The sequence below is a fragment of the Cervus canadensis genome, chromosome 3 (assembly GCF_019320065.1).
Source record: "Cervus canadensis isolate Bull #8, Minnesota chromosome 3, ASM1932006v1, whole genome shotgun sequence".
Classification (NCBI taxonomy): domain Eukaryota; kingdom Metazoa; phylum Chordata; class Mammalia; order Artiodactyla; family Cervidae; genus Cervus; species Cervus canadensis.
In genome coordinates this window covers 76,389,083-76,402,588 of record NC_057388.1, presented here as the reverse complement: position 1 = coordinate 76,402,588, position 13,506 = coordinate 76,389,083, and the positions used below count along the sequence as shown (strand labels likewise).

Sequence of the window (13,506 nt, the reverse complement as noted above, 5' to 3'; positions counted from 1 at the left end):
TCCACTAATGTGCTAGAGGCAGTGGATTCAAGGGTCAGTTGATTTGGAGTCTCCTCCCAAGCTAGCTTCTAAATGCTTATTACATCTTATTACTATTTACTTAACCTAGCTGTTCCTTAGTTTCTCATCTATAACAAGGATTGCTTCCTCCTAAGGGTTGTGCAAAAAGTTAGTTAGATACTGATTTTAAAGTGTAGTATAGGATGTTGTGTTCTATAAGTCTGATATCTCTAAGTTGTTACCTTTAAAGTTTGGAAGGGCAGAAAGCTTTATTATTAGAAAGAAATTCTTAGTGTTAGGTAAGCAAGCATCCATGCATATGGAATCCAGAGAATCGCACAAGTCAGTTTGCTATATTTTCCCATAAGTTGCCTGATGTGCAAGTGAGTTAGGAGAATGGACTCTTTTCTCCCTCATCTTAAATCTTTCTTTACTTCGCTCCTCCTGGCATCCCGCTTTATAATGTTTTTGGCTTCTGACTTGTGCTTTGTTGGTGTTGAGAAGGAAGTGTGTGAGTGAGAGATAGGTTAGAACTTTGAGCCTTTTAGGATGTGATTAATAAAAATGTTCCAGGCTCTAGGTGAAACATCTAAAAACTTTCTCTTGTTGCTGTAGTGCATCACATTGCTAATTGTCTTTCCTCTGTCTCGCCAGGGATCTCTTTGCCAATAAGTAGCAGAGGCTGATCTTTTAACACCTGTATGCTTTGCTGCGTCACTGATAAGAGGAATTAACTATAGAATCTTTTCAAATTCTAAAAAGAGGTGATTTTGGTTGGAGGTTAGAGTCACTAAGTCACACAGGTGATAGATTTTTTGTGTTCCTGTTTGTAGCTGAAAAAATGAAGGTGCCTACAGGTAAATCTACAGCTTTGAGTTTCATGTTTCAGCCTTTAACAGAATTTTCTTCGTGTAGAGGAAGTGTTACTCTGAAAATTTTTGATTGTCATTATAAGCATTTTTTTTTAGCATCAATGAATGGTTCGAGTGGATTACTTATTTGGAACAGGAGGTTCAGACACTGTGTAGTTCCAGACTCTGTACTCATGAAGTGTGAAGGCAGGGACCGTGGTGACCGTGTTCTTCTATTCATTAAAACCCTTGTGTGATCTGAATATACCATTTTATGTTCTCTGTACTGCTCTATTTCTACTTAAAGATTCTTTTCCTAACTAGGGCTACAAGACATACTTACAGTTGCTTTCATAATCAAAATATTACCATCATATTAAGAAATTTAATTTCCTGTTGAATTTTCCCCAAATTGATTTAATTTTGATCCCTCCTTTACCAATCAGTAATCAAAGTCTATGAATTCAAATTTCTAAGGATCTTTTGAATACATACATTCCCTCTTTCCTCTATCTTGATTGAGGTTCCCATATTGTCTCTCTCCCCTGAGCCATTTCAAATCTTCCTGGAGGGTCTTCTATCACCACCCCAAGTATCTTTAAAAAGTCACATTTATACAGTCTTTTATATTCATAAAGTGCTTTTTTATACAACTTTTCTTCTTTAATCATGCCAACTGAATCAAGTATAGTTTATTACCAACATTTTACAATTGAGAAAAAATTAACAAAGGCTTAGAACTTTCCAAAGCTTATGCATTTAGTAAATGGTCGAATTCATATTTCAGAAAATAGATCATTGAAAAAACTCATGTGCCCTAGAGTAACAGCAAAATTTTCTGTAGATTACATTTGTATAATGAATGACTCATTGTGAAATAAAAAATATGACATAGAGACATGGATGTATTTAAGAATAACTTTTTATTTTGGGAAATGAAACCAATTTCTTTTAAGAAGTTTTAATGTTTTTGTTGTTTTATGAAGTAATTAGGTTGAGTGATATGACTAAGGAGAAAATGCTCGGTGATCTTTCAAATTTATTGAGTATCTGCCAGCACTGATTTAGAGTTTCTTATGTACTTTTTAACCAGACAAAGTTTTAACAAGTAACTTAGAGAAACATCATTTTTCCTTTTCCCCTCTCTCCTTTGCTTCTTTTAAAAAATCTATTTCATTCGGCAAACTCTGAAAGTAGTGAGAATAGATACGGGGAAATGAACAAAATGTTCAACACTCTTAAATTGTGTCCGGGAAATAATCTTTTATATTCTTTATTTTTTAATTAAAGAGATTGTGATGTAAAGGAAACAAATGAACACCTTTACAGGTGAATACTTTTTTTTTTTACCGCCTTCTTCTCTAGATTGAATAATTTTCTAAAAATAGTAGTAAAAATCACAAACATTTCTTCCATTTTGAAACTGCCAAATTTTATTTTTTAAGGAAATAATTCAGATTTTACGTTTCAAGTTTAAAATTTAAAGACAATTTTATACTTAGAGAAAAGCTGCAAGCATAGTATAGAAAGTTCCTATAACCCTTCATCTAGTTTCCTCTAATGTTAATGCTTTACAAAAATCATAGTATTGGGTTGGCCAAAAAAGTTTGTTCAGGTTTTCTGTACCATTTTATGGAAAAACCTGAACAAACATTTTGGCCAACCGAATACAATGATCAAAACTAAAAATTAACAGTGGTATGATACTGTTAGGGTTTCCCTGGTGGCTCAGTGGTAAAGAATCCACCTGCTAATATAGGAGTTGTTCAGTCGCTAAGTTGTATCCAACTCTTTGCAACCCCATGAACTGCAGCACACTAGGCTTCCCTTTCCCTCAGTGTCTCCCTGAGCTTGCTCAAATTCATGTTCATTGAGTCACTAATGCCATCCAATCAACTCATCCTCTGTTGCCCCTCTTCTTCTCTGGCCCTGAATCTTTCCCAGCATCAAAATCTTTTCCAATGAGTTGGCTGTTTGCATCAGGTGGCCAAAGTACTGAAGCTTCAGCTTCGGCATCAGTCCTTCTAATGAATATTCAAGGTTGATTTCATTAAGGATCTACTGGTTTGATCTCCTTGCTGTCCAAGGGACTCTCAAGAGTCTTCTCCAGTACCACAGTTTGAAACATCAGTTCTTTGGTGCTCAGCTTTCTTTATGGTCCAGCTCTCATATCCATACATGACTACTAGAGCTTTGACTGATGGAAAAACTATAGAGCTTTGACTAAAAGAACCTTTATCGGCAAAGTGATATCTCTGGATTTTAATACACTGTGTAGGTTTGTCATCGCTTTTCCTCCAAGGAGCTAGCCTCTTAATTTTCTGTCTGTAGTCACCATCTGCAGTAATTTTGGAGCCCAAGAAAATGAAATCTGTCATTGTTTCTATAGTTTCCCCATCTATTTGCCATGAAGTGATAGGACTGGATGCCATGATCTTTGTTTTTTGAATGTTGATTTTTAAGCCAGCATTTTCACTCTCCTCTTTCACCCTCATCAAGAGACTCTTTAGTTCCTCTTCACTTTCTGCCATTAAAGTCGTGTCATCTGCATATCTGAGGTTGTTGGTATTTCTCCTGGCAATCTTGATTCTAGCTTGTGAGTCTTCCATCCTGGCATTTCACATGATGTACTCTGCATATAGGGGCTTCCCAGGTGGCACTAGTAAAGAACCCGCCTGCCAGTACCGGACACATAGAGATGCAAGTTCAATCCCTGGGTCAGAAGGAGCCCCTGGAAGAGGGCATGGCAACCCACTCCAGTATTCTTGCCTGGAGAATCCCATGGGCAGAGGAGACTGGTGGGCTACAGTCCATAGGGTCACATAAAGTTGAACATGACTGAAGTGATTGAGCACACATGCATGCACTCTGCTTGTAAATTAAATAAGCAGGGTGACAATATACAGCCTTGACAGACTCCTCACAGTTCAATCCCTGGGTTGGGAAAATCTCTTTGAGAAGGAAATGGCAACCCACTCCAGTGTTCTTGCTGGGAAATCCCATGGACAGAGGAGCCTGGCAGAGTACAATCTGTGGGGTGGCAAAAGAGTTGGCCACAACTTAGAGACCAAATAACAACAATAACAATGATACTATTAGCTAAACTGCACATTTCATTTGGATTTACCTAGTTTTTCCACTAATGTTCAGGTTTTACTTGTAATGAGTTTTTAATACATGTGGTAAGAGATAGTATAAGAAAATAACATTGAAACAGTGAGAATGGAGAAATACACAAATGAATATGTCAAGTGAGTAACTGGGAGGACTCTTAATATTTTTATATTGTACTTTGTCCTCTAACTATATGTCTTAACTCTTAAGTAGAATCTTCTTCTTATACCTTTGTTGATGATAGGCATACTCATTTTAGTTATTTAGGAAAATCATCACAAATTGTTCTTAAAAAAGGCTACATTAACTTAATATACTTAAAGCAGTTTCTAAGTGACCATGAAAAAAATCATTCTACCGTTGATTGTTAGAATTAAAATTTAGTAAAATAAAAATATTGACTTTCCAAAAGTCTACATATCAGTTTAAACCCACTTCTTCCAACAAGTTATAATGAGATTCTAGGACATATTGCTTAACAAGGTCAGTAATGACCCATTTTTTTATGTTGTATTTCTACTTTTTATATTAAAAAGCACACAAGTTAAATAGACTTGTGTCTATTTATAGATACAAGACAACATATATAGACAAAATATTTTGATGCATATACAACCCATGTAGTAACAGTGGCTGTGCCTGAATTACCCATTTATCCTCAAATACATTTATTAAGGATTGTGAGTGATGAATTCCTATACCCATTGTCATAAAAAGTTGTTCAATCACTAAATCGTGTCTGACTCTTTGTGACCCCATGGACTGCAGCAATACAGGGTTCCTGTCCTTCATATCTCCCAGAGTTTGCTCAAATTCATAGTTCATTGAGTCAGTGAAGCCATACAAGTATCTCATTCTCTGTTGCCCCCTTCTCCTCCTGTCCTCAGTCTTTCCCAGAATTAGGGTGTTTTCCAGTGAGTCAGCTCTTTGCATCAGGTGGCCAGCATAGCACCCCATTTTTCTTAGATTTGAGAAGAAGAGATGCATTGGCTTGCACTGTCACAGGATTAGGGTTTCAGTGGGGCTCTAGATGTAGAGCTCCATTTCAAGCATATACACAGCTCCTTCTCTTATTTCTGCCTGATTGCACCTGGGAACACTTAGTCATTTGACAGCCGCAGTGTGGTTCTCTGTGGGGTTTCCTGCCTGCTAAATGGTGATTTATTTTTACTTCCTTATTCCTCTGGCATGCTGACAATTCTTAGATGACAGGAATGTGATTATGAAGGATTTCCAGTGTATGAGCATAGTCATTTCTGAATTACACTAGAATACGAATGGGTATGTCTTCTTTAATTATTGTTACCAAACAGCCTTGGATGAAATATAACTTCTAGAGTTCCACTAAATACATATTCTTTTGTTGTTGTTGTTCAGTTGCCCATTCGTGTCTGACTCCTTGTGACCCCATGGACTGTAGCACACCAGGGCTCCCTGTCCCTCACCATCTCCCAAAGTTTGCCCAAGTTCATGTCCATTGCATCGGTGATGCCATCCAGCCATCTCATCCTCTGATGCCCTCTTTTTCTTCAATGCAAGAGACATGTTCTTCAGCAGGCCTTTAAAAATATTTTTAAAATTAATTTGATTTTTATTTATGTTTATTTTTCTGCTTTAATTACCAGCATCATGATGGTATTAATATTTAAACAATGAAACAGCTTTATGGAGACATAATTCATGTACCATACAATGTATCCATTTAAAGTGTACAATCCAGTGTTTTCTAGTATATTCACAGAGTTGTGCAATCAATTTTAGGACATTTTTATCATCCCCAGAAGAAACTCTAGGCCCATTAACAGTACTCCCTATTCCTTCTTGCTCACAGCCCTGGGTTCTACTTTTTCTCTCTATGGATTTGCCTATTATGGCTGTTTCATAAAAATGATATATAATGTGTGACATTTTGTGACTGGTTTCTTTCTCTTAGCTTAATGTTTTCAAAATTCTTCCATGTAGTATGTATTAGTTCTTCATTTCTTTTTATTGCCTAAAATATCCTATCATATAGCTATACCACACTTTATTTATCCATTTTTCAGTTGATGGACATTTGTGTTACTTCCACTCTTAGGTTACTATGAACAATGCTGCTGTGAAAATTTATGCACATGTTTCTTGGGAGAATATATGTCTTCATGTGTGTGTGTTAGTCGCTTAGTCGTATCTGACTCTTTGAGACCCCCATGGACTGTAGCCCACAAAGCTTCTCTGCCCATGGGATTTTCCAGGCAAGAATACTGGAGTGGGTTTCCATTTCCTTCTCCAGGGGATCTTCCCAACCAAGGAATCGAACCCAGGTCTCCTGCATTGCAGGCAGATTCTTTACTCTCTGAGCCACTGGGGGAAGCCCCATATGTCTTCATTCTGTGGGTTAAATACCTAAAAGTGAAATTGCTGGGTCATGTGTTAACTTGCCAGTCTTTTTTTTTCACAGTGACTACATCATTTTTGGCTTCCCAGGTGGTGCTAGTGGTAAAGAACTCACCTGCCAATGTGGGAGATGTAAGAGATGTGGGTTTGATAACTGGGCTGGGAAAATCCACTTGAGGAGGGCATGGCAATCCACTCCATTATTTTTGCCTGGAGAATCCCTACGGACAGAGGAGCCTCGTGGGCTCCAGTCTGTGGGGTGCAAAGAGTTGGACATGACTGAAGCAACTGAGCACGCATGCAGCATGCACACCATTTTACAATCCCTCCTGCTAACACTTTTATTATTTCTCTTTTCATGATACCCATCCTAGTGGGTGTGATACGGTATCTCATTGTGTTTGTTTGTTTGTTTAATGTTTATTTGGCTGCTTTGGGTCTTAGTTGCAGCATGCAGGATCTTTTTAGTTGTGGCATGCAAACTCTTAGTTGTGGCATGTGGGATTTAGTTCCCAGACTAGGGATCAAACCTGGCCCCCCTGCACTGGGAGGGCAGAGTCTTAGCCAGTGGACCACCAGGGAAGTCCCTGTCATTGTGGTTCTGATTTGCATTTCCCTGGTGGCTAATGATATTGAGCATCTTTCAATGTGCTTATTAGTCATTGGTATATCTTCTTCGGAGAAATGTGCATTTAAACCCTCCGCTTATTTTTTAATTGGGTTGTCTTTTTATTGTTGAGTTGTAAGCTCATTGTGGTTTTCATTTGCATTTCCCTGATGGCTAATGATGCTGAACATCTTTTCATACGCTTAATGACCATTTGTGTATCTTCTTTGGAGAAATGTCTATTCAATTCTTTTCCCATTTGAAAAATGGTTGTCTTCGTATTGGGGCTTCCCTGGTGGCTCAGATGGTAAAGAATCTGCCTACAATGCAGGAGACTTGGGTTTGATCCTTGGATCAAGAAGATTCCCTGGAGAAGGGAATGGCATCCCACTTCAGTATTCTTGCTTGGAGAATTCTACAGACAGAGGAGCCTGACAGGCTACAATCCATGGGGTCACAGAGAGTTGGACATCACTGAGCTACTAACGCTTCCACTTTGTCTTGCTGAGTTGTAAATATTCTTTATAAATTCTGTTTATAAGTTTCTTACCAGATATGTGAGTTGCAAAAACTTTCCTCCATTTTTTAATCTATTCATTTCTTTGATTGTTTACTTTGAAACACATGTGACTCTTATTTTCATCATGTACCGTCTATCTTTTTTTCTTTTGTTGCCATTGAGTGAGTGAAAGTTGCTTAGTCCTGTCAGACTCTTTGTGAACCCATGGGCTATATAGTCCATGGAATTCTCCAGGCTAGAATAATGCAGTGGGCACCCTTTCCCTTCTCCAGGGGATCTTCCCAACCCAGGGATCAAACCCAGGTCTCCTGCATTGCAGGCAGATTCTTTACCAGCTGAACCAAATAGGTGTCGTGTCTAAGAAATCGGTGCCAAATTGAAGATCATGAGGATTTACTCCTATATTCTTTTTTTTAAAAAATAGTTTTAGCTTATATGTTTAAATCTATTGTCCATTTAGAATTAATTTTATATATAGTGGGGCTTTCCTAATAGCTCAGTTGGTAAAGAATCTGCCTGCACTGCAGGAGACCTGAGTTCGATCCCTGGGTTGGGAAGATCCCCCGGAGAAGGGAAAGGCTACCCACTCTAGTATTCTGGCCTGGAGAATTCCAAGGACTGTCTAGTTCATGGGGTCGCAAAGAGTTGGCCACGACTGAGCAACTTTCACTTTCACTTTATACGTAGTGTGAGGAGGGAGTCCAACTTCATTCTTTTCACCATTTTTTGAGGACAGTTTCTGAATTATACCTGGTATGCTTGTCAAAATTGAAGGTGAGAGTTTCCACTGTCTGTGTTTCTGCCTGTGCCATCCATGCTGTCTTGTTCACAATAGCTTTGTAGTAAGTTTTAAAATGGGAAGTGTGTGTCCTCCAACTTTGTTCTTCTTTTTCTAGGTTGTTTTGGCTATTCTTTGTCCCTGAGATTTCCATATTAATTACTTTCTGCAGAAAAAGACACCTAGGATTTTGATAGGTGAAATTGCACTAAATCTGTAGATCAATTTGGGGAGTATTGCAATATTCACAATTTTGAATCTTTTGAATCATGACAGTGAGGTGTCTTCCCATTTATTTAGATCTTTAATTTCTTTCAACCATGTTTTGTAGCTTTCAGAATATATTTGTATTTTTTTTTGTTAAATGTATTCATATTTTACTTTTCTTGATGCTATTGTAAATGAAATTGCTTCTTAATGTCAATTTTGGTTTATTTATTCTTTCCTGTGTAGAAAAAAGATTAATTTCTCTATGGTGCCTTATATCTTGCAAACTTGCTAAACTCACTTATTTGTTCTAAGAATTTTCTTAGTGGCTTCCTTTGGATTTTCTGTATAAATAAGTATGTTACCTGCAAATAAAGTTAGTTTTATTTCTTCCTTTCCAGTCTTTTTTTTTTCTTTTTCTTCCCTAACTGCACTGGTTAAAACCTACAGCATAATGTTTAATTGAAGTGATGAGAGCAGACATCCTTGTCTTGTTCCTAATGAGGACAAATATTCAGTCTTTCACCTTTAACTATGACTTTACCTTTTCTTCACTTTTACCCTTTAAGGGCTTGAAGAATCTTCTTCTGTTCCTAGGGTTTTGGTGTTACGTATTTTATCATGAAGGGTTTTGAGTTTTATCTTATGCCTATGTTGACTGTTGTAGTTCAGTCGCTAAGTTGTGTCCACCTCTTTGTGACCCCATTGACTGCAAACATGCCAGGCTTCCCTGTCCTTCACCATATCCCTGAGTTTGCTCAGATTCATGTCCATTGAGTCAGTGATACTATCTAACCATCTCATCCACTGCTGCCTCCTTCTCCTTTTGCCTTCAGTTTTTCCCAGCATCAAGATCTTTTCCTATGAGTCGGCTCTTCACATCAGGTGGCCAAAGTACTGGGGCTGCAGCTTCACCATCAGTCCTTCCATTGAATATTTAGGATTGATTTCCTTTTTTCCTATTTATTCTTTAGTCAGTTTCAGTAGTTTATATCTTTTTAGGAGTTTGTCCATTTCATCTAGGTTATCAAAATTGTCTGTATAATTTTTCATTTTATTTCCATATAATACTTTTTATTTCTGCAAGTTGTTAGTGATGTCCTTCTTTCATTCCTGATGTTAGTAATTTGAATAGTCTCCTTTTTTCTTGGACGATTCAGCTAAAAGTTCATCAGTTTTACTGATCTTTTCAAAGGGCCAACTGTTTGTTTTGTTGATTTTCTCTATTGGGATTCTATTCTGCATTTCATTATTTTTGTTCTAATGTGTATTATTTCCTTCCTCTTGCTTGCTTTAGTTTAGTTTGTTCTTTTTCTGATGTGTTAAGGTAGAAAACTAGGTAACTGATTTGAGATCTTTCTTCTTTTTTTATATTGGTATTTACAATTCTAAATTTCCTTCAAATATTGCTTAAGCTGCATCCATAAATACTGGTATGTTGTGCCTTTATTTTCATTCATCTTGAAGTATTTTCTAATTTCTTATATGATTTCGTCTGTTACTGGTGTTTTGGGAGTACATTGTTTACTGTCCACATAGTTTTGAGTTTCTCAAATATGCCTGTTATTGACTCTAAATTTATTTCATTGTGATCTGAGAACATATTTTGTATGAACTCACTCACTTAAAATTTATTTTAGCTTGTCTTATGGTCTAGGATATGGTCTGTCCTAGAGTATATTCCATGTGCACTTGAGAATGTGCATTTTATATCTATTAGATATACTTGGTTTATAGTATTGTTTAAATTTTTTATTTCTCTTTCTAATCCTCTGTCTAGTTGCATTGTTCACTATTCATATTTCAGTTTTGACATCCCTACTAGTGTTCCTGAAGGGTTTATTTCTCTCTTCCAATCTGTAACTTTTGCTTTTTGTATTTTGGTGGTTCAATTTTTGGGTGCATGTATGCTTTTGTTATACTTCCTCATACACTGATCCTTTTTTAACTATAAAATCTCTCTGTTTTTCTCTGGTAGCTTTCTTTTTGTTTCTTTTAAAGCCCATTTAGTCTGATATTCATATAGTCACTCTAGCATTCTTATGTGTGTTTGCATGATATATCCATTCCCATGCTTTTATTTTCAGCCTATTCATATCTTTGAATCTAAAAAGTGTCAGCAAGTTTCTTTACTTAAAAACAAAACTCTTTTATTTTATTTATTTTATTTTTTTTGATTTCTGGTTGCTGAGATGATTCAGCATGTTATTTCCAAGTGGCAAAATTCAGGACAATCTGAGGACTCAAAAGTGGCAGCTACATTCACCAACAGGTTCATGTGAGACACACATACATACAACCCCATTTTTCAGTGTATATACCGCAAAGGGCCAACACCCCCAGTCAGCACAATAACTTATTTTGCACGTTACAGTGCACAGAACAACGGAGGGAAAAGACACTTTCTTGGAGAGGTTCGCCTGGGCTCTGAAGGCGGCTGGAGCCCAGTGCCCCGGCCATCATTAGCTCGACGCGCCGCCTCTTTGGTTGCAGTGGCCTCGGAGGCAGCTGCTTCCTGTAAGGGATCTGCTGGCTTCTCCTCCTCCTCCTCCTCCCCTTCCTGGGGGTAGAGGTCTGGGTACTTCTGCATGCACTCCTGCATGGCCCGGAACTGGTCCACACAGTCTGACCCCTTGACATCCTCCTTTCTGTAGTGGAAGCAGGAAAAGGCCGCTTTGAACTGTTCCCCGCACTGGCCACTGGCCATCCCCCCAAGGCATGGGCAGTTCCAGTTGATGTCTCCATTTGGCAGGATCAGTCCATGCTCCTCGTACGGATCATTGGGGTCGTCGGCCACCAGCTCTACGTTGCTTGGAGTCTCGTGGTCTTCTTTGGTCACAAATATGATTCGATCCTTCCCTTCCTGCCGGCAGTAAGCCATGATGCAGCCCGACACTCCGACCTCGCCACGATCGCGGCGGCGGCCTCACGCCTGACTTCGCAGCGGGGCAACAAAACTCTTAAAAAAAATTGGATTATAATTGCTTTACAATGTTGTGTTAGTTTCCGCTGTACAACAGTGTGAATCAGCTGTGTGTATACACATATCCCCTCCCTCTTGAACCTCTCTCCTCTCCATCCACCACCCTAGGTCTTCACAGAGAGCAAGCCTCTTTAAATTAGTATTTCATTAAATTTATTTGGCACAAATTGTCATTTGTTAACAGTGGCAATTTTGTTTGTAATATATAGATGACAATGTTTATTTAATGGTCAAGCATCTCACCATTATGCTGGATAATGCAATGATGCTTTTATATTAGGTATAGTCTCTGCTTCTCAGGAAATTTAAAATATAAAGGATTTATTATCTTATTTGTCCCTATTTGTCTGAGAAGTATGGCAGAGAAAATGTGATTATATTAATATTATAGTGAGAAAGCAGGTGATGTCTATAAACTTAAGTTTGAACTCACCTCTCACTTTTAATAAAGTCTTAAATCCAAATGATGGTATTAATTTTAAATTTATGGATTCATGCCATTACAAGTTTTGCCTGTAATAATAGAAGATTCCCAGAAATTTCCAATTTTTGTAGCACTATCTTCCTTGAAATTGTGTTGGGAAGCAGGGGAAAAAAACTTGTTGTTTATTCATTAAGTTGTGTCTGACTCTTTTGCAACCCCATAGACTGTAGCCCATCAGGCTCCTCTTTCCATGGGATTTCCCAGCAAGAATACTGGAGTGGGTTGCCATTTAGTCTCACTTACTTGCTTTTGACCTATTCAGCTGTCTTGTAAGATGATTAGCACAGTTTGTGTATAGACTTCAGAAAAGGAAAAATTAGCTTCTGAAAATGACTGAACAACAGCTGGAATTAATGAATAAGGAGGTGAATGGATGAATGTGTCAACCAGGTGAACTGTGAAATGTAGGTTTTATAGGCATTATGTGCAATGAAAGACAGCATAATTCAAGGTACTAAAAAATAGAAACTGGGTTCAACAATGATTAATAATAATGTTGATGAAAACTTTGGTAGCTAATTTTTATGGGTGCTTCTTGTTTGCCTTTTTGTTGTTCAGTCACTCAGACATGTCCAAATCTTTGCGACCCCATGGACTGCAGCATGCTAGGCTTCCCTGTGCTTCACCATCTCCTAGCGTTTGCTCAAACTCCTGTCCATTGAGTCAGTGATGCCATCCAACCATCTCATCCTCTGTCACCCCCTTCTCCGCCTGCCCTCAATCTTTCCCAGCATCAGGGTCTTTTCAAATGACTCAGCTCTTAGCATCAGGTGGCCAAAGTGTTGGAGCTTCAGCTTCAGCATCAGTCCTTCCAGTGAACACCCAGGACTGATCTCCTTTAGGATGGACTGGTTTGATCTCCTTGCAGTCCAAGGGACTCTCAAGAGTCTTCTCTAGTACCACAGCTCAAGAGTATCAATTTTTTGGCATTCAGCCTTCTTTATGGTCCAGCACTTACATTCATGGACTGAATAGTCCATGGGGTCGCAAAGGGTCTGATACAACTGAGCCACTTTCACTTTCACTTTTATCACACCCATACATGACTACTGGAAAAACCATAGCTTTGACTAGATGAACCTTTGTTGGCAAAGTAGTGTCTGCTTTTTAATATGCTGTCTAGGGCCTCCCTGTTGGCTCAGCTGGTAAAGAATCCACCTGCAATTCAGGAGACCTGGGTTTGATCCCTGTGTTGGGAAGATCCCCTGGAGAGGGGAATAGCTACCCACTCCAGTATTCTGGCCTGGAGAATTCCCTGGACTGTATAGTCCATGGGGTAGCAAAGAGTTGGACACAACTGAGTGACTTTCACTTTCATGATTATCATAGCTTTTCTTCCAAGGAGCAAGTGTCTTTTGCCTGGTACTATTCTGATATCTTTACATATGGATCATATCTTTACAATGGATTGGATTGTCAACTAAGACTGACATAAATTGAAGATGTTAATTAGTATTAAAACTTTAATTAAATATTTCGTCATTGTGAGGGCTTCTCTCAATGTCTAGAAGCTCCTTCTGCTTCTCCTGTGCCTTTTGATTGCTTGAATCCTTGAACTTACAAGTAATATATTTACAGTATATTTA

General features: G+C 38.2%; 1 protein-coding gene across 4 annotated transcripts in view; it reads left to right on the top strand.

The window, feature by feature from the left end:
* The window catches only part of SUGCT (succinyl-CoA:glutarate-CoA transferase), a 742,548-nt gene that overhangs the window by 93,702 nt on the left and 635,340 nt on the right, over positions 1 to 13,506 (top strand). The window lies entirely within an intron of this gene.